General features: G+C 44.4%; 1 protein-coding gene and 1 non-coding gene across 2 annotated transcripts in view; both read right to left on the reverse strand.

Annotated features, from left to right (window-relative positions):
- PKIB (cAMP-dependent protein kinase inhibitor beta) overlaps window positions 1-25,139 on the reverse strand; it is a 164,969-nt gene that overhangs the window by 22,509 nt on the left and 117,321 nt on the right. The window lies entirely within an intron of this gene.
- Window positions 8,553-8,659, reverse strand: LOC146065965 (U6 spliceosomal RNA). Its single transcript, XR_014472768.1, has one exon. It is a non-coding gene; the product is annotated as a U6 spliceosomal RNA (small nuclear RNA).

Below are 25,139 nucleotides of genomic sequence, written 5' to 3' on the forward strand. Positions count from 1 at the left end.
TGTTAACTAAATAGGAATCACAATAATATTCTTGTGAGAAGAAGCAGGATAAGGTAGGCATTATGTTTACAAATCTCCAGACAGCATTTTGTGGTACAGGTATTCCTTGTTTTACTGATATCACTAAATATATTTGTTTAATACATTTAGAACTACCACTTCACATATGCTTACAAATATATTAAATATACATCAGAGTGAACTTGCCTACCCTCCTGTAGCTGCAGGAGACTTTTTGGGGTAGTCCCCCAGAGCTCCAGAAGAGTAGGCAGTTCTCCTGCATTCTGCCTGCTTTCTACGAAAGCGGGAAGGGTGATGTGATAACTACCGGTAATTGCAGGGCTGCTGTAAGGGGTAGGGCTAAATGACAGTAATACTGCATTTAGCTCCACCCCCATCCCCACAGACCTACAAATTGCAGATGTTTCCCTGTATTGGGCCTAATGACAAGTTTGGTCCCACCCTCGAAGTGGCCTAAAGTCTCTCCTTCCTGGGCTTCTCCCAGTGATAGGGATTGCCATTAGTGTCTTTGCCGTAGAGGGTTACTGTCATTGTCGATACTGCAAGTGGCCATCCATGGTAACCAAATGGATTACAATCGATAATCGTAGGTGAAACTAGAAAGTTGGCAATGGGTGGTCCCAGTTTCAAATATCAGATTTGTTAAATAAACAACAAATCTGATTAGATTAAATCACAGTTCCCTCTGAGTCATGAGGATTTCAAATTAAAGTACAGATAAAGTGGTCATTTTGTAAGTGTATATTTATTATGGGACTGCAACTGTATCAGACCCACTGAAAATAGATAAAATAAAATACATTTCTGTATATTTCCAGGCTTAGAGTAATTAGGTATATACAGTAAATGTAACTATGGTAGCATATTACGAGAATGCACTTTTCCATATTTTTTTCTGTCTTTACACACATAATAAACAGATTCACTCCAATATGTTACCACAAGTACACCCATCTGTTCCACAAGAAAAAGAAGAAAAACATTTGCGATTTGCTTGGGTGAGCTAAGGAAAAAGAAATGATCCTAAAATTTCATAAAGGTGCAGAATACCTTTTATTTTGGCTCAGATAGTGTAATGTAATAAGGAATAGCAACAGGGACTGTGAAAATAAACATAAGCTTTATGTGCATAACAATAATATTCTTAATCAAACATCATATAACAAATTATTATTATTGAAACCTTTTCAAAATATAATAAAATATAGTTTATATTGACATCTATTTTAATTGACACTTTCAAAGTTCAATGTGTTTGTTTATTACAGAATGTAAAAACTGTAAATATGAACAGAATCCAGAGACTCACAACACACAAAGGGCCTGATTGTGGTTAGCGAATGGGTTTGCACAGGGGACGGATGGTGAAGCACTGTGCCTGCACATATTCACTTATGCGCACGTGCAGGGCTTCTGTGAGGGCGTCTTTGGAGTCTTGCATAATCTCCATGGCACTTGAACGGGGGGGCAGGATAGAAAATACTGGGCGTCCCCATGCGAACGTGAGAGGACTCCTGGCTAAGACAGACTTAGATTTGCGAGCACTATAGAAATAATTTGATATTCGACGACTAACGATTGATTTTTGCAAAACATCCATTTGCAGTACGTGGGTATATTCCCTGGGCGGCTGGTGGCGGGCATTCACATGGCTGGCGAAGGGTGTTTAAAGGCTTTCTACACAGCGAACTACCACTGCTTAGCGAGCCAACCACAATCAGGCCGAGAGATTCTTATATCATATGGAAAGTTGTGTTGTTTTACTTCACTGTCATTTTCAGGACTAAATATGTGTGTGTTGTTATTTAACTTGTCTATGATTTCATGACATCTTTTTTGTGTGCCATCTCCATAGAAGAGGTTCTGCAGTTGTCTTGAGATAAAAACAATCGAACCAATATGTACATTACATATGGTAACACATTCAGTGCTACTTTGCCCTATCGTCTAAGCATGATCTCTAGGTAATTTTTTAAACCTGTCCTGAATAATTTACCTTTCTTTGGATCTTGTTGCTTGTTCACTTTTATTCTTGAGTTACCTGTTGCTTTGTGGGGAAAACCAAGGTACTACAACCTGCTGTATTTTTGTCAAGTCAATCACTTCCTTGCAGTGGTGCCAAGAGAGGGTTGTACTAATAACCTGAACCCAGGGCTGATTGAAGGGCCCCAAAGGGCTCAGCAGGGGCCCCATTACCTGGCAGTAGCAGCTGCAGCAATATGGCTACCTCCCCCAGCATACACTGCTGTGTGCTGTGCTGCAGTGTGGCCAAGGAAGTGCTTAAAGTGCTATTTTTTCTGTATTTTATTCTAAGGGTGCATGGCCATGACCCCAGCATTAGCCGACGCCCCATAAAAAGTATCTGGGCTCAGCCAGGCTCTCAACTACCCTGTTTCCTTGAGGGGGTCCCTGGTGAATATCTATCTTGTGCCATGATTCAGAAAAGTCATCCTTAATTACTAGTGACACAGTTAATGAAAACCTCAAAGACCCATACACACTGAGCGACTTTGAGCTGAAAGCCGCTCAAAACAGCATGTTTGAGTGTCTTTCAGCTCAACGCCGCCCAGTGTGTATGCCCCGGCGATGAGCGGTGAGTGCTGCCGCGCGCTCTCACAACATCGCCGGGAAAGCCGTTCAGCTGCCTGTATTACCAGCAGATAAGCTGCTTTGAGGACGGCTTTGCATAGCACTTCGCTATGCAAAGCCGTCCTCTCCCCGCTGACAGCGCCGGGCAGGGGGAAAGCCGCTCAGTGTGTATGCACTGAGAGGCTTTCCCCCAGAGATGATAGCGATCACCGCTGTCAATACACGCTGGGCATAGTCGCCCAGTGTGTATGGACCTTAACATCACCCACAGCCTCTGATAGCTCAGGTTATGGACTATGTTGATGCTCCATTGCCCTTTTAACCATTGGATTGCTTTGAATGGGCATAGAAACAGGAAGCCAAGCACAACCACATTATTCATATTCCACCAGCTTGGACTCCCTACAGCAGGCATGTCCAAACTACAGTATGGCCTTCCAGCTGTTGTGAAACTAGTCCCAGCATTCCTTGCCACATTTTTTCTTATAGGGAATGCTAAAACTATGGCAAGGCATGCTGGGATGTGTAGTTTCACAAAAACTGGAGGGCCACAGTTTGGACATGCCTGCCCTACAAAAATAACTTGTTAATCATTGTCTAGTTCTAATTCTGTTTCTGTAGTAGTTGTTGCTGGGGCTGTTCAGCATGCTGTATTATCTCAATGCTCTATTTTGCCTCTATGGAATATAGGGGTACTGTGTTAAAAATCAGTTTTTAATCTTGTTTAGGCTTCAGCCAGGAAACGTCATCTTAGAACATGCTAAAGTATCATATACCATTTCTGTACTTCCCAGAAAAGCCTTACCTCATTAGAAAAGGAAAAATCATATTTTAAATAAAGCTAATTGTAACCAAAATCCCGACATTTGAAATCCCGACAAGGTCAAAATACCGACATATAGAATGTACAGGTGAAACAGTCAACATGACTTTCCGTTGACAGGTCGCGAGGTCGATATGGGTTTTTTCACTGTTTTTTTGACCCGACATGTGCCGACAGGCGGTATTTCATGCCCTACCATCCACTAAAGCGTGGTGGGAGAATAAAATAGTGAGCCGAGCGTAGTGAGGCACTGTGCCCGAAGCATCGCGAGTGAAGTGAGAGATGCGAGGGGCTGCGGTTCACTAGCGACATTCGAGTCAAAAACCATTAAAAAAAAAAACATGTCGACCTCGCGACCTGTCAACGGAAAGTCATGTTGACATGAAAAAGATGACGTGAGTTTTTCTCATTTTTTTCATTTCTTGTACTTTTTCATACTTTAACATCCACATGACCTGACGCATGTCCACCTTTTGTCAATGTCGACCTGGTGCATGTCAACCTTTTGGTGTTCACCTAAACCAGGGATCGGGAACCTTTGGCCCTCCAGCTGTTGTTGAGCTACGCATCCCAGCATGTCCTGGTATAGTTTTGCTATTTGGCCATGTTAAAACTGTTGCAGATTTCTGGTGGAAATTAGTGGCCGTTTTTATCTTTATTTTACATTTTTATATGGTGTTCACCTAAACCAGGGATCGGGAACCTTTGGCCCTCCAGCTGTTGTTGAGCTACGCATCCCAGCATGTCCTGGTATAGTTTTGCTATTTGGCCATGTTAAAACTGTTGCAGATTTCTGGTGGAAATTAGTGGCCGTTTTTATCTTTATTTTACATTTTTATATTACTTGTATATTTTTATGGTCCTTTATGAATTGTGCTGTTTTATTTATATTTGTAATAAATCATTTAATATTGCGCTCCCTAAGAGACAACTCTCGTATTTTTTCTGTTGCAGAGCATGCTGGAGAAGCATAGTTCAACAAAGGCTCAAGGACCAAAAGGTCGCCATCCCTTGTCTACACTGTCTATATTTTGATCCTATTTTGACATGTAGGCATATAGTATATATTCAGGCTTGGAAAGAGATAAATTGATGAGAGCTAATGTAAAGTACTCTACCAGCCAATTATGTTCAAATTTTAAGGTTGTGTTAAAAAAAAAATGACAGGAGCTAAATGGTTGGTACTTTATTTCTATCTAGTTTATCCAGTGGCAGCTCCAGAGGGAGGGGGTTGCATGAGAGCCACACCCACTGCCATTGAGTCAGTTTGGAATGTTGATGGCAGTTGGTGTGACTTCCCTATTTAAATTTTTTTTTAAATGTGTCGTTTTTTTATTGCATAAAAGTTATTAAAGCACAATTGTACAATATACAAGTATTACAATGAAAAATCTGTATATGTTGACAATAATAAACATATAACATTTCCCAATAAAGGTGGTTGAGTCATAATTATTTGTTAGGATAAGATGCATCAGTGGGTTATACAGTTGTACAAATTATGCTATTTATATAAACACAATATTTGTTTTTCAACTTTCAACCTCTAAAACGCTAAGAACCCCGCCCCCCTTTTTTTTAAAGAAGATTAAAGGTACTTATTATTCATATATTCTTAGGACTAAGGTACGTGCATAAGGTGGAGTATGACGGGCATATTACAGAACCTTATTATACAGTACATTGAAGGGTACAGCTACCGTAGGTGCTAATGGTTACTTAGATTTTGCTGAATGTCGACGGCTGAGGCAAATCTAGAGGAGGTCCATCTGCTCCATTTGTTCATATAAGAAGCGAGCGAACCTCTGGACCTATAGGTGAATCGCTCATGTCCCGAAACCTCATTCATGAGGGCTCTCCAGTTATATATGTTTGGGTATGAAACATCAAACCACTTCCTAGCAATAAGGACTTTGGCTAAAGCAGTTAAGCATAAAACATATTTATATAATGAGGGTGAAAGGAATTCTTCAAGATCAAGTGCAAACATGCAATACTTGGGGGGTCAATGGGAGGGATAGAGGGTTCGGTAATAGTTATATCGGTCCAAACAGCTTCCCAAAAGGCGCGCACCTGTCGGCAAGACCACAGCATGTGCCAGAAGTCAGCGTCAGGTGAAGCACATCTAGGGCACGTGTTGTCAGTTCTTAGCCCTGCCCTATACATAGACACTGGGGAACGGTAGGCTCTATGTAATACATAAAATGAGATTTGTTGGTACTTCAAACATGGGGTTAAGTATTTGACCGAACCTAGGATCTGCGACCATTGTTCTCCATCCAGGACCCCTATGTTAGGCTCCCACATGGCTTTAAGAGAATCAAGGCTATTTGTATCTATCTGGCTGTTGAGGTTATTATATATAGTGGATTTTTGGCCCTTCGTGGTCAAGTTTTTAAGAAGAGTTTTAATCTGGGAATTGGAAATGGAGGGGGGGAGCTGGCAAACTGAGTTTGAGCAGCATGTCGAAGCTGTAAATATCGGAAAAAGAACCTACAGTATGACAGTTGGAATTCCTCAGACAGCTGTTGGAATGATTTAATGGACCCTACCAGAAACAGCTGGGAGACAGATGGAAAGCCCGCCCCAAACCAAAAACCATCAGATGAAAGTTGTCTGAACTCAGGGTAAGTCCTATTATACCATAAAGTGGTCTCACCATCTATACCACTCCAATTGCATAGTTTACGAGCTTGACGCCACACAAGTAATGCTTGTCTGAAGAGAGGGGAGAGAGTAGGAGTAAAAGGAAAGGAAAGAAGAAATTGAATAGGAGAGAGACGGGACCCCACACACTTGGCATAGGAGCACTCAAAGGTAGTCCCACGGCGGCCCAGAATCTAGTCCGATAGGTGCATTAATTGAGCTGCTATGTAGTAGGCACGAAAGTTCAGGAGGCCCAGTCCTCCATCTGTTCTGGGTTTGGCTAATGTTTTTAGGGCAACTCTGGGTGGTCTGTTCCCCAAAATGAAGGATGAGAGTAAGCTGTTTATGCTCATAAAGTCGTGCTTAGGTATGAAAATTGGGGAGTGTTGAAGTAGATATAAGTATTTAGGGAGTATTGTCATTTTAATAAGATTGATTCGGCCCATAACAATGAGAGGGAGTTTTTTCCACTGATGGATACGCCCCTTCAATTCCATAGTGACCGAATCAATATTAAGGGATATAAACTCAGTCACCCTAGGGGTAATCCAGACACCCAGGTATTTAAACCTAAGGACCCATTGAAGGGGAGATGAGGAGGTTAGCTCATTCGGAATTATACCGAAATAGGGAGAATGCTCGACTTCCCCCAATTTAGCAGCAGGCCCAAAAAAGATCCAAATGTTTCCACTATCTCCAACATCGCCTTAAGGGAAGCCTCGGCATCATTGAGAAAGAGGAGAGTGTCGTCCGCATATAATGCGACAACGTCCACTTGCCCACCCAGGGGAATACCCCGAATCACTGGGGAGGTGCGGAGCATGATAGCTAAGGGTTCTATGGCAAGGGCAAAGAGGGCAGGGGACAGAGGGCAACCCTGTCTAGTCCCTCTACCAAGTGGGAATGCTGAAGTCACATATCCATTAACTGATATACGGGCCATTGGGGAAGAGTATAGCAGGTGCACCCAGTTAATAAAGCAGGGGCCAAAGGCAAAACAGCGCAGGACTTCCCACAAGTAGCCCCATTCCACAGAGTACAAGGCCTTGGCGGCATCAAGAGACACCACCACTGCCCCCGACCCACAGTAAGTGGCAGAAGAGCCGCCTGAGATTCCGAGTGGTAGAGCGACTCGGCATAAAGCCAGACTGATCCTCATGTATAACTGAAGTAATTACCGCATTAAGGAGCTTATTCTGATCGGAGCGGCCAAACGTGCGTACGTTCCAAAACAACGTACGCTATCCGTACGCGGCCGTTGGGGTTAAGTCCACCCACAACTCAGCCGCATACGTACGGCCAGAAATATCGGCAAAGGGGAGTGGCGTACAATTGAGCGTACGCCAACGTACACGGACGGGCCAGCCCTTACACTCCGACAACTGGCGTACAATTGAGCGTACACCACCGTTTACGGACGTCTCTCGGCCGTCTTCCCACCGACTTCTTGCGGCTATCTGAGCGTACGCCAGCTTGCACGGACGGGTCCCTATTGTTTTCAATAGAAAAGTCAGCTTATGTCACTGCTCGTGATAGTGAGCGTACGTCCGTGTACGCTGACATACCCTTCACATATATGGACCTGCAAATCTTCCCTTTCAACTATAATTATGAAAATTAATTAATTGATTGAATTAATTAATGTGCAAAATAGTGGCCATGGGATTAAAACATTGCTGAAACATCCTTTGTAGGTGTTAGATGTGGTTTATGTTATTGTATCATAAATACAAAACCTATGTTTGTATTAGAGTGAACACGTTGACACATGTCGACTTGTGTCGATTGAGTGTGCTACTGTGTAAAGTCTATGAAAGCACGTAGTGAATGTGTATAACTGTTTAACAAATACCTACCTTAGCATATATAAGCAGGTCTTACAAAGATTCTTACCTTAAATTAAACAAACCTTTAAATGTAGAGAAGTATAGAAAGATAAGCTTCCAATGTGTTAGAGTGCTGTGTGTGGCTTGCAGGTAGTGAAATGATGGTTTGGACTTAATAGACTGCAGCATTGGTTATTACATTCAGGTGTATGTGTTTGGTAGTAATCCGCGTAAATTAGCTAACCCAGGCGCACGCTGGCATGCGGTATCTGTAGGGGTGGTTTGAGATGTCGGTTGGCGGCCGCCTGTTTTGTGCCCGAAATGAACGGTGCTTTAGTCGATCGTGCGGTAGTAGCACCGCTCATTTTTGGTGCACACCCCCGTGTACGCCCATATTTACGCCCATTTTCCCTGATTATTTCGGCCGCTCCCCTCATCACGCCCCTATGCCGCCCCCATTGCCCGTACACTCGCGTATAGGTTTTTTCGCACGTAGAGACCCGGCCGTAAGCGTTGTGGAGTGTTCGCGCCTGCGCATTAGCGAATGTACGCATGCGCAGATCATAAAAAATCCCGGGACGTACGCGTACGGCCCGGCCGCTCCAACCAGAATAAGGCCCTAAGTCTGACTGTCAAAATCTTGGCTAAAAAATATGGAACGTTTCACGAATTTGAGTGTCATCCTTGGGCAGGGGCTATGCTAATCTTCTCTGTATCGTTCCAATTTTAGTATATGTGCTGCACAAGCAAGCACTCCCTATTTCCATTTTTAACTGTGCTGTTGCCCAGCCCCATTTGGAGCCGACAATCAGTTAATCCCTTTTCAAGGGTTGATCTATATGCTTCACAATATAAGATTAAAAAAATGAATAACAAATCCTGTTAACCCTTATACCGCATATACTGTATGTACATTTAAATATATATTAGTATTATCAGTATTACAAAGAATTGGTCAATAAAATATAATTCAGATAACATTTTCAAATCATGATATATTTTTGCCATAATGTTCAGATATATAAAAAAAATGCTGGTATTCCAGGAAGTAATGATCTGCAATGTGACTGCTCTCTTCTGGTGTCCACAATGGCAACATGCCCATACCTCCCAACTTTCGAAGTTCTGGAAGCGGGACGGTGCTCCTGTGTGCCGGAGGCGCGTCAAAATTTTCGGGGGGGGGGGCGGCCTAATTTGGGGGCATGGTCTATACTCGCGGAAGAGTATTCCGCGAGGCCACGCCCCCATTTTGCCGCTATGGGGGCATGACCCAGAGGCTCTGTGAGCCTCTAGCCATGCCCCCAGTCCCCTGGCTGCGGGAATAGACGCTGTGCGCATGCGCACAGCGTTTATTCCCCGCTGCTTAGCAGCTGACAGGGGGGACTCCCAACAGCCCCCCCACACCGCGGGACACTGCCGCCCGCGGGTGGGACATCGGGACAGGCCCTGACAATCGGGACTGTCCCGATAAAATCGGGACTGTTGGGAGGTATGCCATGCCTGATAAATAATATTCAAAGACTATTAATCATTTATATCAGATAATTGTTTCTATAGCATTATGTGTACATCTGCATTCTTCAATGTTTTAACACTTTCATTGACCATACAATGAAATAAATGTGAGAAATCCTAGATTTGTTTCTTTTGCAAAGCTGAGTAACATTGTTCCTGTCCCAAACAGTATATGAATTGGAAACCCTCTCATTTCACATTGTAGGGGAAATTACACATTTTCTGGTTAGTCATTTCCCAACATTTACAGTACAGTGTTAGGCTAAGCAGGAAACATGCTGTGTCTATTGTCTTATCTGTGTTCCTATGTTTCTCACACGTCTGGGGTTACTAACAAACAATGACCTGAAGGGACTTTAGAAACAAACAATGACTTTAGTGCTATTGAACATTTTTATGATATGATTCACTGTTCCCTGGGCAGAGAAGGGAGATCAAGTGGTGTTTTGACTGCTAATGATTTCAGCTGTATATTAATGTATGCAATATAGGTCAAAATAACACTAACAATATATGCAGTGCCGGATATAAGTGTCAGGATGCCCCTAGGCACAACATTTTTGCCTCTCCCCTGACCTTGTTAAAAATGTTCAAATGTACCGTATAGTAAAATGAGTCTAGGGAGAGCGAAAGAGAGGGAAAGAGAGAGAAAGGGGAGGGACAAAGAGAGAGAGCAGGAGGGACAGAGAGAAAGATAGGGAAGGCCAGAGAGAGAGAGAGGGAGAAAGTAAGGGAGAGAGAAAGGGAAGTAGAGAATGAGAGAGAGAGAGAGAGAGAGAGAGAGAGAGAGAGAGAGAGAGAGAGAGATAGAAAGGCTGAGAAAAATAGAGAGAAATGGACGAAAAAAGAGAGAGAAAGGGCGGTAGAGAGAAAATGAAAAGCAAAAAAGGAAGTGAGAGAAGGCAGGAGTGAGAGAGAAAGGAAGGAAGGGAGAGAGGTAAGGCGAGAGAGAGGGAGGTAAAGAGAGAGATAGAAAGGGAGGGAGAGAAAAGGAGAGTGGAGAGATAGGGGAGCACAGATAGGATTATGGAGAGAGGGAGTGCAGAGAGGGAGCATATAGAGGATGGAGGGGGTGCAGAGAGAGAAAGGGAGTGCAGATAGAGAGGGAGAGCAAAGAAAGGAGCACTGAGAGAAGGATAGAAGAGAGAGAGGAAACACATAGGGGCAGATGTATTAAGCCTTAAAAAGAGATAAATGCAAGGGTGATAAAGAGAGATAAATATCCAGCCATTCACCTCCTAACTGCCATGTTACAGGTTGGGTTTGAAAAAAAGTCAGCAAGGAGCTGATTGGCTGGACGTTTATCTCTCTTTATCACCCTTGCATTTATCTATTGTTAAGGCTTAATACATCTGCCCCATAGAGAGAGAAAAGGAGGGAGAAACAAAGGGAGGGTAGGAGAGAGAAAGGGAGGGAGAGAAAAGTATAGTGGAAAGAGGGAGAGCAGAGATAGAGAAGGGGGAACACAGAGAGAAAGGGGAGAGCAGAGAGAGAGAGGAGTACAGACAGAAAGGGAGCACTGAAAGAGGAACCCCAGAGAAAGTGAAAGGGAGGGAGGGAGGGAGAGAGAGAAAGGAAGAGATAGAGGAAAAAGGGAGAGAGAGAGATAAAGGGAACACAATGAGAGGGATCACAGAGAGAGGGGAGCGCAAAAAAAGGGGGAGCCCAGAGGGAGAGAGGGGAGTGAAGAGAGATGAAGCTCAGAGAGAGGGAGTGCAGAGAGAGAGCACATAGACAAAGGATGAAAATGAGAGAGGAGGGGAGAGCAAAGAGAGAGGGAGGTAGATGTAGGTGAGAGAGAGGAAGTGCAGAAAGAGAAAGGGAGCACAGAGAGGGCAAGAGCGGAAGTGCAGAGAGAGAGGGAGCACAGAGAGACAGAGGACCGCAGAGAGATAGAGGGAGTGAAGATAGAGAGAAAGAGCAGAGACCGAGGGATCGCAGAGCGAGAGAGAAGCGCAGAGGGAGAGAAGGAGCAAAGAGGGACAAAGGAGCACAGGGAGATAGAGTGAGTGCAGATAGAGAGAAAGCGCAGAGAGAGAGAGAGAGAGAGAGAGAGAGAGAGAGAGCAAAGATAGAGGGACTGCTGAGAAGTGCAGAGAGAGGGAGAGAAAGATGGAGCATAGAGAGAGTTAGGGCAGAGACAAAGAGAGAGTGCTCCCTCTCCTCCAATTAGCATACCCACTGATTCGCTGATCTTCAATGATCCAATCTTCAATATAAATCCTATTTTAGTAATTTTACGCTTTAAAGGGGGGTTATGATTAGGCTGGGGGATTAGGTTTAGACTGCAGGATAGGAATGATAGGGTTCAATATTTGGTTTTGGTCTTTACTCTAAAACCATCTCCAGGTTTTGGTTTGGGTAAAACTACCCTTTTGTTTTGGATCTGGATTTCATTAAGAATAGACAAAATTAGGTAAGAAGTTTTTTCATTCTTACATTTTTATATTATTTACTTTCATTTACAGTTAATGAATAATGGGCCTGATTGTAAGGTGGGAGTAAAGCAAATAAGAGCAAGCAAAGCCCCATAAACACTAGAAGAGTTTTGAAAAGATATCGCTCAGATGGGCCTTATAAAAATGTCTAGTGTCCTACAACTTTTTGATTAACATGAGATAGGCATGTGGGGGGGGGGGGGTGGAAAGTCATTTGCATGCAGAGCCTCACACAGGAACAATACTCAACTTTTGCAACTTGTTATTGAGCTTATGACCCCATATTGATTGTACACCTGCATGAACCGATCACAGTTTTTGAAGAAAAAAACCCTAATGAAGTCTAGAGACGAAACGCGTTGGAGCCTTCTACATTTCAATGAGGAAATGTATAGTGCAGCCGGCACTCTCGGTCCTTACTGTATATTCCCAACAGGCAGCTTGCTTTCAATGTTTCAATTTTATTATAATCTTCAGGAACAAGCTCTTTTTTGTAGCCCCTGTCCCTGTGTGTGTTATTGATACATATGGCCCCCGGACAGGAATTTTCATTATTTGCATAATTTTATTGTATCATATAACACAGCAGTTAGTTTTATATAGTAACAGTATTTTGTATTATTGTGAAATGTTTTGTATAGATTGCATAGTACTACCCCTTTCAGACATAATACTGTAGCTGGCCCAGTTTCTTTTTTTTTTATATATATATATATATATATTTAATCTTTATTAAGTATAACAATACATAAAGTGTATATTTACATTAAATAGAAAGGTGCAGACATTTAAAGAATTACAATACATAATAAACATACAAACACTTAGACAATTACAAACATTTGTCAAGTCATTTAGATTATTTAAGAAGCACCTTCTATGGTCCTATTTCTACGATGTTGATTGCCGCTTACCATACATAGATTAGATAGGTAGATAGATTAGGTAGATTATTTCTTTCGTATGATTTTGTGTATAATTATGTCTGGTTGGTTTTGTACATAAATATTCCTTATCGTGCGGAAAACAAACAAACAAATATAAATTTATAGAGGTATTAGAACAAAAAGGGTTACATTAATTTCATTCTAAGTAGCTTTTACAAGTGTGTTTTAATAGTTTGAAGGCAGTGAAATTAATAATCCTTTTGCTGTGTTTGTAGTGACCGTTTTTATATATTTATTCTATTTATGACAGTTTGTGTATTTAATATCAACTACTATTTGTGATTGCCACGTGTTAAAATTTCTCTACTAAGAAGAAGAAAGTTCACAATAGAACAGTGAAGAAGTGCAAAAAGAGAAGATTAATGTGTATACATTTCACACTCTATTGTGTAATTGTGTTTTATCAATTCTTTTATTATAACCTATCCTAATAAAGTAAACGCTATTTATAATATTTTGAACTCAACCAACCATTCCATATAGCTTCGTGTTTATGTAATGTATTTCGGTTTATATGAAGACTTTTTTCCTTTTTATATGTAAAGTTGATCAGAGCTATCCACTCCTGTATCTCAGGTCCTTTTTTAGCCAGCCACGTTCTTGCGATTATTACTTTGGCCAAGGAGGTTAAAATTATGGTATAGTTACGGTGCGGTTCATCAATATGATGGTCTACTACTATACTAAGCACACATTGCTTAATATTTAGTGTTTCTCTGGGTATTCCCGTTTCAATCATTATCTGGATCGCTTTTTGCCAATATTCTGCTACAACAGGGCATTCCCATAGCAGGTGAATAAAGGAACCTGAGGTTGTTTTACACTTAGGGCATTGATCAGAGGTCCTCCCCCCAAATTTTACTATCCTAGTCATTGAAAGATATGCTCGATGCAGAGTAAAAAGTTGAATTTGCTGTACTCGTAGTGCATTTGTCGCCATTGTAATCGAGGTTATGGCTGATTGCCATTCTTTATCATCTAACCTCCCGACATCCTCCTCCCATTTATTCTTGAGTGTTATTAACTGGTCACTTTGTTCTAAGCTTCTTATGGATTTGTAGAGCCTTGATACCAGTTTGTTTTTGCCCGGTTGTTTTAGTGTCTTTTTAATTACCGACTCTCCAAATAATGGGGGGGCGTCCTGGAATTGTTACCTAGGGCGCTTCTGATCTGTAAATACCGGTAAAAATATGTGCCTGGGAGGTCGTATTCCTCCTGTATCTGGGAGAATGATTTTAATCTATCGGCCTCGTATAACTGACTCAATTTTGTAATCCCCACTCTTCCCCATACTTCCCTTGGCTGAAGATCGCACAGAGCTCTCAATATACCCTCGCCCACCAACGGATAGTCTGGGTCTATTAATGTATTATGGCATGTTTTATTGACTTCTTCCCATATTTTAATCGCCTGTTTTAACAGGGGAGGATCTGAGATTTTTATTTGCCCCAGTAGTACCTTAAATAATGGATCAAGGCCAGGAGTAGACAGATCTATTAGGGCCTTAATTAGTTCATTTCCCTGGCCCTCTATCATCCATGCTTTTATTTGTGCCAGTTGGGCAGAGATATAATAACATCTAAGGTCGGGTAGTCCAAGACTACCAGAATGTCTATCACGCATTAGCGTCCTTAACTGTATCTTAGGTCGCCTATTGTTCCAAATAAATGACGATAGCATACTGTTTATTTTCCTGAATAATGATTTAGGAAGATAGAGCGGGGAGTGTTGTATAACATATAAAAATTTTGGTAATATCACCATTTTAATAAGGTTGGTACGACCAGTTACAGTCAGCGGTAATTTCTTCCAAGACTTCAGTTTTAATCGCAGATAGTCCATTAACGGGGCAATATTTAGTGTAATGAATTCCTTTGGGTCTTTTTATATCAGAATCCCAAGGTATTTAAAATTAGCCACCCAGTTCAAGGGGATTGATTGGGGTAAAGAGGGGTTGGAATTATCTTTAAGGGAGAGTATATGTGATTTGGTCCAATTTATCCATATCCCAGAGTAATTCCCAAACTCCTCGATTAAACCCAAGACCAGTGAAAGTGATAGATTGTAATCGGTTAAATATATCAATATATCATCAGCGAACAAAAAGATATAATATCGCTATGCTGACCATATACAAAGCCTTCAAGGCTGGGGTGTTGTTGCAATTTACATGCAAGGGGTTCTATTGCCATAGCAAAAAGAATTGGGGATAGGGGGCACCCCTGCCTTGTCCCCCGTGCCAATGTGAAAGCCGACGAAGTCCAGCCATTCACAGTTACACGAGCCATGGGTTTACTATATAGCAATTTAATCCACTTTAGAAGATTGGGGCCTATACCAAATGACCTCAAAACTTCCCACAAATAGGGCCATTCGACCACGTCGAAGGCCTTAATGGCATCTAGTGATACCACCACCGGGTCTTTATTGGTATCAAATGGTAACTGTAAATGGCTGAAGAGTTTATGGAGGTTTGTGCTGCTTTCCCACTGCCTACACGGGTAAAGACCCGTTTTTTTAATAAAGCCCCTTTCCCACTGCAGCTTTTAAACGGCTCCTGATTGGCCGCTAGGCCGCAAGGCGGCCAATAGCGGCATTCGGGGGTGGAGCCGCACGATGTAAACAAACACACGTGCGGCTCCTGCTCACAGTCCGTGGGTTTCGCGTTAAGCCGGTTTGTTATTTTGCCAAGTCCCGGGGATGCTACATGGAAAGAAGAGGACGTGATCTTCGCCGGGGGACACTTGTAAGTATAGTTTCCTTCCACAGCTACACCTATGGATTGTGTCGGAACCGGACACCGACACCGGAGGAGGATGCCGACACCGGATGCCGACACCGACTGAAGGCTACCTACAGGCTCAAGATAGGTAAGTATCAGTGTGTTTGTATGTATGTATTAAACTTTTATTTTTCACGTGTGTCAGTGTGTTTATTTAACTCTTTCTTTTACTGTGGAACTACAAGTGCCAGCGGGCCCTTTAATGCCCCGCAGGCTGGGACTTGTGGTTCTCCAAGTCCCAGCCTGCGGGGGAGGCTTGCTGGGACTCATAGTGCCACAGCAAAATACAATAGTTTTTATTCTATTTTTTTACACCATTCCATCAGCCCGATGCCCACCGCCCAGGGGCATCGGGGAGAGTACCAGGCTTCAGCCTGGTCAGGTAAGTCCTGGAGTGGGGGGACCCCTTCATTGGGGGGGTCCCCACTTCCCCAGGACCCCTGGCCAGGCTGACTGGTCGGTAGGGTTAATGCTTTGGCCGCGGGAACTTATATCATAAGTGTCCCCCGGCTGTGGCATTACCCTGCTGGCTGGTTGTGCCTGGGGCTGGTTCTTAAAATACGGGGGACCCCTAGTCATTTTGTCCCCCGTATTTTGGGAACCAGCCCCGGACCTGGACCCTGGGGCTGGTTGTAAAAAATCAGGGAACCCCTATTTGTCGGGTTTCCTGATTTTTTTAATACCAGCCCCGGCTCCTTCAGCCTGGTGCTGGTTACAGCAGTGGGGGGGACCCCATGCCGTTTTTTTTTTTAACGGGTAAAGGGCTACCCCTTTCCCACTGCCGAAAAAATGGCTATTACACGGTAAAAACACTGCTTTTTACCCGGTTAACAAATACCGGTATTTGTTACCCGTGTAAAGCAACCTGGAGCTTTCCCACTGCAGCTCTAGCCGTTTAAAAAGGCAAAAAAAACGGCATTTTACCGTGTAAAGCCTGCAGTGGGAAAGGGGCATTAGTGAGCTTGATTTCCCTGGCAAGAAGCCTGATTGATCCGGATGGATTAATTTAAGAATATACTTATTAATTCTGGTGGCTATTATTTTGGCCAACTCCAAAAGACAGTAACGATATGGGTCTGTAAGAAGCCACATCGGTACTGTCCTTCCCTGGCTTTGGTATGACAATTATTTTAGCCTCCATCATAGAGGGGGGTAGAACATTCTCATCAAAACAAGATTTTAATGTTTCTAATAACATGGGGGCCAGGCTTTCAATATGTCTTTTGTACACTTCAGCAGGGATGCCGTCCAAACCCGATGCCTTCCCTCCTGGCAAGGTTTTAATTGCCATTTTTATCTCATCTAGTTCAATAATGCGATCTATGTCGTCAGTTTCTGATGCTGCTAACGAAGGCAATTCAACCCCATTTAGATAGTCTCTTATGTCGGGTTGGGCGTAAACCGTTTTTGTAGTGTACAATTGACTATAGTATTTTAAGAAAGCCTCACCTATTTGGCTGGTTACATTAACTAATTCTCCTGCATCGTTTCTTATGTTATTGACTATATTAGGAGGTTTTTCTGCCTGGGCTAGATATGCCAGGTACCTACCAGATCTGTCAGTTTGCTGATAGTTTAGCTGCTGATTCTTAAACATTAATTTAATATTTTCTTCTTTTACTAAGTCCAGCCATTCTTTCTGGGCTGCCTGCTACTCTTCTCTTGACACCTCATCTTTAGTTAATTGGTATTTTAATTCTAAAGCAGTACATATTGCCTCCTTTTCCAATATTTTTTTTCTACTCTCTCTTTTAATTCCCCCTATGGATTTTATCAGCGAACCTCTCATAAATGCATTAAGGGTCTCCCATTTTGATGCTGCACTGACGGATCCCTGATTTAGCACCCAAAACTCTTCCCATTGGGAAGAGAGATGATCCGCAGGTGGCATATACTGCAACCATCTAGGATAAAATGACCAGAAAGATTGACCTCTATCATGCTTCAATGAGATATCTATTGGCGTGCGGTGGGGTGAGGCAGGTGAGGCACAGCCTTTCCTGTCATACTAACGTATACGCCGGTATTTTGAGTTTATAAAGTATGTCAAAAATACAAAGAATCTACAAAAGAAATCTTAAATTTATTATTCTAATAATTTTTATAGTCAAAACTCTGGAGTAAAAAGTCTATGGCAAGTGCCTCACCTGGCTACCTTTTCTGCAACTCTCTTATCAAAACTCAGCGAATTTCCAGCAGTATATACTGCTGCACATGTGTATAATGCTGGCATGTATCCCATGGCTCATATATTGTGTGCAAATTTCACTCTGGTAATTGCCAGGGACACCTCATCCATTTACCTCACCACACGTCCTACTGGTGAATGGTCAGAGATACCTCTTGACTTGTAATTAACATCTATAACCAGTTTCTTTTTAACAAAGGGGGAACATGGGTACCAGCACAGAGAACCACAGACCCGGATTTTTTCCAGGTCAACCACTTTTAGACATAAGCTGTGTCTGCATTAGCATTCAGTATGAAGTAATTTAAACAAAATGCTTCAATGCCATTCTCTGCCATCATTCGTTGGTGAGGACATCTGTAACAACCCCAGAATGCCCCTAAAAGCCAACCAGCTCCTTCTCAGTGTGACCAAGCCATTAAAAATTAAGCCAGGGCACTGACCCGGGTTACAAATCCGGGTGCGGTATAGGGTCCCAACAATCGGGATCCCGACAGACAGTAGCCCGATGTCGGGATCCCAACTGGCTGGACTCAGACAGCATGGCAAGCACAACAAAGCCCCTTGCGTGCACAGTGGCTCACTGCGCTCGCCACCTATTCTATTCTCCCTCTATGGGGGTCGTGGACCCCCACGAGGGAGAATAGCCAGTGGCCGTCGGGACCCCGAGTGTCGGGGGTTTGACTGTCAAGGTAATGACTGTCTGGCACTCACAAATCCTGGGAATAAATCTGGTCAATTTCAGGGTCATGCATTTGGGACTGTCAACCCATCTGATCCTTTCAAGCATAAGCAGGACCTGGGTTGACCCAGCTTCCACAATAATTACTAAATTTTCAGGGTTACCGAGTACAGGTAGCGTACTGCTGAATGATCAGAATGTTTGTTTTGTCCTTCCAACAACTGAATTAATAACCTCTAACACCTTTGTAAAAGTCAGTTCCATTTTTAGCCTCAGCCACCTAATTATATTACATCCTAAAGCTCACATGTGTAAACTAATCTGGGCCCCTAAATTGTACACTCCACTTAATCAGCATGTTTAACTAAAGCAAAAGATATAAAATTATCTGTACAGAGAGGCTACAACCTGAGTGTGCATAAAATTGTGTTTCATGAGAAAATATAGGGAAGCAAAATATATTTTAATCCTGCTTTAGTATCTGGATATCTAAATGAACACTGCATTGCCATTGGAGTCTAATACATTTGTTTTAACTTTGAGATCAATAAAATAAAAAAAATAATATAGATTTTTTTTACATATAGTATATATTAAAATCAGAAGCCTGTACATTATACTCTTATCAGAGCTTACACAAGTTTCATAAAATGCCAAATGTATCTTATACTAAGGGCCTGATAGTTCACTTGCAAAAGCAAACCCATTCTCTAATGGGCAAAACCATGCTGCACTGCAGTTGGGGCTGATGTAACAACTGCAGAGAGCTAGATTTAGCTAGATTTAGATTTGGGTGAGTTATTTTGTTTCTGTGCAGGGTAAATACTGGCTGCTTTAATTTTACACTGAAATATAGATATCAGTTTGAAGTACACACCCCACCCAAATGTAAACCTGGCCATACATCTACAGATCGATTGTCAGATTGGGCTGGTTGAAACAAAATCCTGGTAATGGATGAGAGTAAATGACAGTTGACCATTTGCTTTGAAATGCTGGAAAACTGCCAAAAATGGTAATTCAGATATTACCAGGTTTTTGTTCCAACCAGCCCAATCTGACAATCGATCTGTAGATGTATGGCCAGCTTTACATTTCAAATCTGATGTATTTATTTCATTGGGAAGTATTTTGGCGGGAGCTCACAGCAATTACAAGGGATTTAATGAATGAAGTCACTAATTGCACCTGAAGTGCCAAGCCTACATAAAACTAGTGCAATGAAACTGTTTAAAATGCTTTAGAACAAATAAATCAAATTTATTTTTACTTCTTTACCGCAAAGTAAAATGCAAACAGATGGAATGTAGCCCAAAACAAAGTTGTCCAGGAGAACTGGCCATGCACCAGATGATAATCAATATTATCAGCGAAAGATATATCATGAGAAATCAGTAGACTCCCGCGGCTTCCGAGAGCATGCAGGTATATATCTCTAGATAAATGGAACATTTACTAGTACAGGTACTAGTAAATTGGTGACTGTCTATAATGTCAGCTTAAAGCTACAGTATATAAGAAAGCATGTTCCACAATGTAGTCATCATAGCTATGCCTCCTTCTGTACAAAGCCGATATTTGTGGCATTGTAAAGTGGGGCCACAATCTACTGTATCTATATATTTCGATCAGTGGTTCTCAAACTGTGGGTCCTGACCCCAAAGTGGGTCCTGACCGTCTCAGCATGGGGTTGCGACTCCATGTTGCTGCCCATCAGGCTGATATCTTTTCTAATCTCAGTCAGTGATTCAAGGAGTCTGGAAAATCTGTTGAATGGGGGACACAAACATGGGGAACATATATTTGCTGGGCGGCACAGCACCCAGGCAGCCATTCAGTGGTTACACTAAGTTGTTGCAACAGCCAGAAAGGTAAACAATACAGATATGGAACACTACAGGGGAGACACACACAGGGTACATATTTTAGGCTGGGTTACACAGATACTAGGCAGCCATCAGTGATGCCATCTAGAATTTACCACTCACATGGCTGCAGTGAAAGGGCTCCAATAGGCCAGTATGGATGGTCCAGAGGCTGTATTCTGTGGGGCTGGGGGAGGCAGCATGTCAGGGGCCCTGGCTGGAGGGAGAGCCAGCATGGGGTGGGGGTGGGAGAGAGTCAGTGAGGCGAGGGGGGGGGGAGAGTCAATTGGGTCAGTGGCCAAAGTTGGGCCACTTGTGGGCTGAGGTCCATTTTTGCTGTCCCCTGGAGCCGTTACCTTCTCTCTTGGGGGTCCTACAGTGGGAGCGGGAACATCGATGGGGAGAGGTGGGCTCCAGAAGTCCACGGCCGGGGGGCTGCAGGCCGGAGTTTCCAGCAAGTGCAGCCAGACTGATGGTGCTGCCGGAAGAAGGGTGCTGCAACGCCGCCGATGGTGCTGCAGCGGGACTGCAGCGCCAGCCGGTTGCCACTGCATCCTGTGCCAGGGGACATAACACTCGCTTCCTCCCACTTCCTCCGCACTGCTCTCAGCCGCTCTGTTTACCACCGCCTCCTCCGCCATGCTGCTCCTCCGCCACGCTACTCCGGAGGCCGGGGATGGTGGAGCTCCGTGGATGGGAGATTGGAGCTCCACGTGATGCGACCATCCCCGACCCCCACCGGAAGTCAAATATGACTTACAATTTTGAAAAAAAATACTGTGGGGGTAAAGACACCCCTAAAACCCTGTGGGGGTTCTGGAGGCCCAAAAAGGGGTCCGTCCACTACACAAAGTGGGTCAGGGAAGCAAGATACAGTATAGCAAAGTTGCAGAGGGGTTAGAGAACATTGCTTGGTCAGATCCAGGAGTCCACCACAGACAGGTGTATGCCAGTCACACCATGGGCATGGTGAGCAGTTAAGCTTAAAACAAAAGAAGGATAAAGTTCAAATAATGCTAAGTGCACAACCAAAACCTGGGCAATGCCAGATACCTCAGCTAGTGTTAAAATAAACTGCAAAGTGGTAAATCCTGTAATTAACTAATCAACTGGCAAATTTTAATGGGGAGGTGAGCAGCATATAGGAAGTTGGCTAAAGCTTGGCATACACTAGGGGACTTCTTCCCCTGGAAAAGTCACCTGCGATCCGCTTTTGAGCCACCAGGACCTTTCCTAAGCATCAGCATCAGAAATGTGGTCCTTTTGCATGCTACTGTATATATTGCAGGCAAACCCAGCCAAGCCTGCCCAGGTTGGAAGCACTCTTACAAATTGCTTCTGCAGCCGATGCGACTTGCAGGCTCCTGTGCAATGATCACAGGACCGCACATCGCATAGGACCTTCTGTCAATCCCATGCAATTTGGGCACTTTTTATGCAATTGTACGTAAAAGTCAACAAATTGCATGTAAATCGCCCATATAATGGGGGCCTTTAATCTCATGGTAATCTGTTAGCACTCCCTGTAATTTGAGTCACCAGGACATTCTTGTGTTTAGATCATAATGGGACAGATGTATTAAGCCTTAACAAGAGATAAATCCAAGGGTGATAAGGAGAGATAAATGTCCAGCCAATCAGCTCCTTACTGACTTTTTTCAAACACAGGCTGTAACATGGCAGTAAGCAGCTGATTGGCTGGACTTTTATCTCTCCTTATCACCCTTTGATTTATTTCTTGTTAAAGCTTAATACATCTGCCCCATTGATACAGTTAATAATAGCTAAAGTAACTCTATGGTTAGGATAATAATAATTACCTTTGCTTGATGTTGTACCAAGTCTTTCATTATTCCTTGCACTTTTCCCTGCAGTCCTCTGATACCTCTGCAGAGTGTTTGTGGGAAATGCAGAACATATGGAATCACTGTGCACCAGAAACCAGTGGCGTAGTTACTGTGTGGCAGACCCCGCGGCTGCTTGGAGGAGCAAGCACCAGCGGGGCCTGTTGTGGGTATAGTGACACTGATTGACAGAAGTTCCCAGGCACAGGCAGCTGCTGCCAGGCAGTGGGGAGCGTCTCCTCTCAGGCTGATCTCACGTGATTACAGCCTGAGAGGAGTCACAATGCAGCAATCACGCTGAGCAGGCGAGCTGCCTCCAATATAGCCTGGACTGGCTGTAGTGGGAGCTAACTTCTTTTCTCTCTGTGCTGGCTGGCTGAAACTGTGACTGCCCTGTGTGAGTGACAGACACTGCAGGTATGTCACATTTTGTAGGGGTGAAGGAGCTGCCAGAAGAGTGGGGTTTAATAAAGAGTGTGTAAACACCTGAAGAGGGGTTACCTTATGGATGCGTTGGGGGTCGTGCTTCCCTGAACTCACGGATCTCAGTCTGGAGTCTTCTCTTGATGCAGGAATGGACACAGGACACTTGACAACGGGAATGGTTTGACCTTTTATTCTAAAACGGTCAGTTAAAGCATCACCCTCTTTTACGGAATACGATAACAGCAATTTCCCAATATAACCATACAATAAATGCAATATAACTTCTACAAGGCATAAACAGCAGTTTCGCATTTGGTACGATACCAGGCCTATGGAGCTACCGGTAACTCTAAATCACTCCGTCCCGGCCTATCACTGTGGCTCGGGGAGCCAGTACTAACCTCCACTGAACTGCGAGTGGGTTCACTACTTACGTTTGACTGCAGTGATAGGGCCAAATGCGAGTGAACCTTACAACGCACTGTATACTCACAAATTACATCGGCAAATCTCCATCAAATAAATACACAATCTAACCTGAGTACCCGGGTACACTTTCTACTGCTAAGACCGGTCAGTCCTGACAAGGGCCTATGCATAGGACTTTAAGTAGCGCGTTGCGGTTCTGGTGCACTCTATAGGAGGTTCTTAAACCGCTGGATAGCAGTATTATTCCAAAAGGGGGTCCTTCTTATCCACTGATAGGGTTAGTTGGTAATATGGCAAGGAGGCCCGAAAGCCCTTATAGTCGCTCATGTTTCCTTGCCCAGTCGAATGGCACAGGTGAGGCCTTATCCATGTCTCTTTCCTAATAACAGTGTGCAGATTAGGCCAGTTAAAGTTGCACTACAGGTTTCCGGCAAATGGAGTCAAATGGCTGAACAGCCTAACGGGCTACACAGTTTGTGTTGTAGGGGTCAGATCCCTCTGTATTTGCTCCCCGCTCCTATGTGCAAAGGTGTCAGCATTACTTGCCCCAGGGGCAGACTTACGGTTTGGAAGGTCACCCTGGGCCGGCAGGCGGTCTGCTGCTTCTCTGCTGTGCAGTGGATGACACCCCAGGAGTGGGTAGAAGGGCTGGTACACTGCTGTGGATGGCTGAATCTCTCTCTCTCTTATTCACACAGGGGGGTCCCTGGCACGCTGGTGCTCTCTCCCTCTGTCAGCTCAGTGAGGTAGGCAATTGGCACTGGCCTCCCCTCACTCTAGATGTGGCTGGCATACGGGCTGTGGGGTCAGCAGGGGTCACCACGTGTGACTACTGCCGCTGGTGCTTGGTGGGGTCAGCAGGGGGTCACCACGCTACTGCTGCCGCTGGTGCGGTGTGGGGTCAGCAGGGGGCCACAGCTTTACTGCTGCTGTGCGGTTTCTCTCCCCCCTTGTGCTTGGCCGGAGCAGCTAGCAGGCAGGGAGGTCGGCGGGGGTCACGCTCCTTCCCGCGCTCCCTCTCAGGGTCCGTTCTGGCAGTCTCCGGCTGCCGCGTCCTCTCCTCCTGCTGCTCGGGTCGGCGGGGGTCACCTCACGTCAGCAGCTCCTTCGTCCTCTCCTGTTCTCCCGGCGCGCACTCTCTCCTGCGCCGCCGGTGTCACGCTGCTCCAGGCTTCTCCTTCCTCCTACCCCCGAGCACACGCACGTGAGTTCTCCTCCAAACTGAAGCCCTCCTCCCCCGTCAGTCCCAGGGCGGGCTAGGTTTAACCCCTTGGCTTCCGGGGCTTACATCCGCCCCTACTTTTTTGTGGTCGTGTCCTCACGCCACACTCTCGGAGACACCAGTCTGAACCATTCAAAGTTCTGAATAAGTAAGTCTCTTTCTCACACAAGGGTATAACATCACAACAACTGTAAATTAAGAGCGGCATCATAAATAACAGTAGAACATGTTTATATACAATAATGTCAGGCCCTTAGGGCTTGGGAATTTATTATTAGTATCGGGCTGGTAGCGTACCCTTAGTACTTCGGGAGGACCGCCTCATCGGTAACGCTGGCGCTTCTTCTTCTGGTGCCGGGGTCACGTAGTCCTCTACAGGCTCTGTGGTCAGTGTAACCGGGATGGACGGTATGCTCCACCCTTCGTTCAACCGCAGTTCCTGCGGGTCCCTGGGCATTCTCCCGGGGGCGACGGTAGGGGCCTCTGTCTGTCGAGAGTGTAACTTAGGCTGGTTGCGATGTGCCCAGTGCAGTCGAGTTCCGTCAGGTTCTCCGCTTTGGGTGACTTCGATTGCTGCCGTCGGGCTCTTGGTGACCACGTAGGGCTCGGCCTCCCATTTACGGTGAAATCTACGCCAGGGTTGACTGTTAACGATAGGGGTGAAGTGCTTCCACTCCTCTTCTGCGACCGGCTTCTCTCCTCTATTGGCGGGGACAAGGTTCCCTCTTGAGAGTAGCTGCCGTGAGACTGGGCTGAGGGCAATCGGGGCCTCCATCTGTCCTCTTTGGCACCGATGGGCACGCCTGCGGAATGGACGCCTGTCGGGGCCCAGCCGGTTTCTTCTCTCTGGCACCCCACCTGGACCAGTGACGTTCACCGCTTTGGCACCCTTTTCC

Source organism: Crinia signifera, chromosome 3, assembly GCF_055691185.1.
Source record: "Crinia signifera chromosome 3, ASM5569118v1, whole genome shotgun sequence".
Taxonomy (NCBI): domain Eukaryota; kingdom Metazoa; phylum Chordata; class Amphibia; order Anura; family Myobatrachidae; genus Crinia; species Crinia signifera.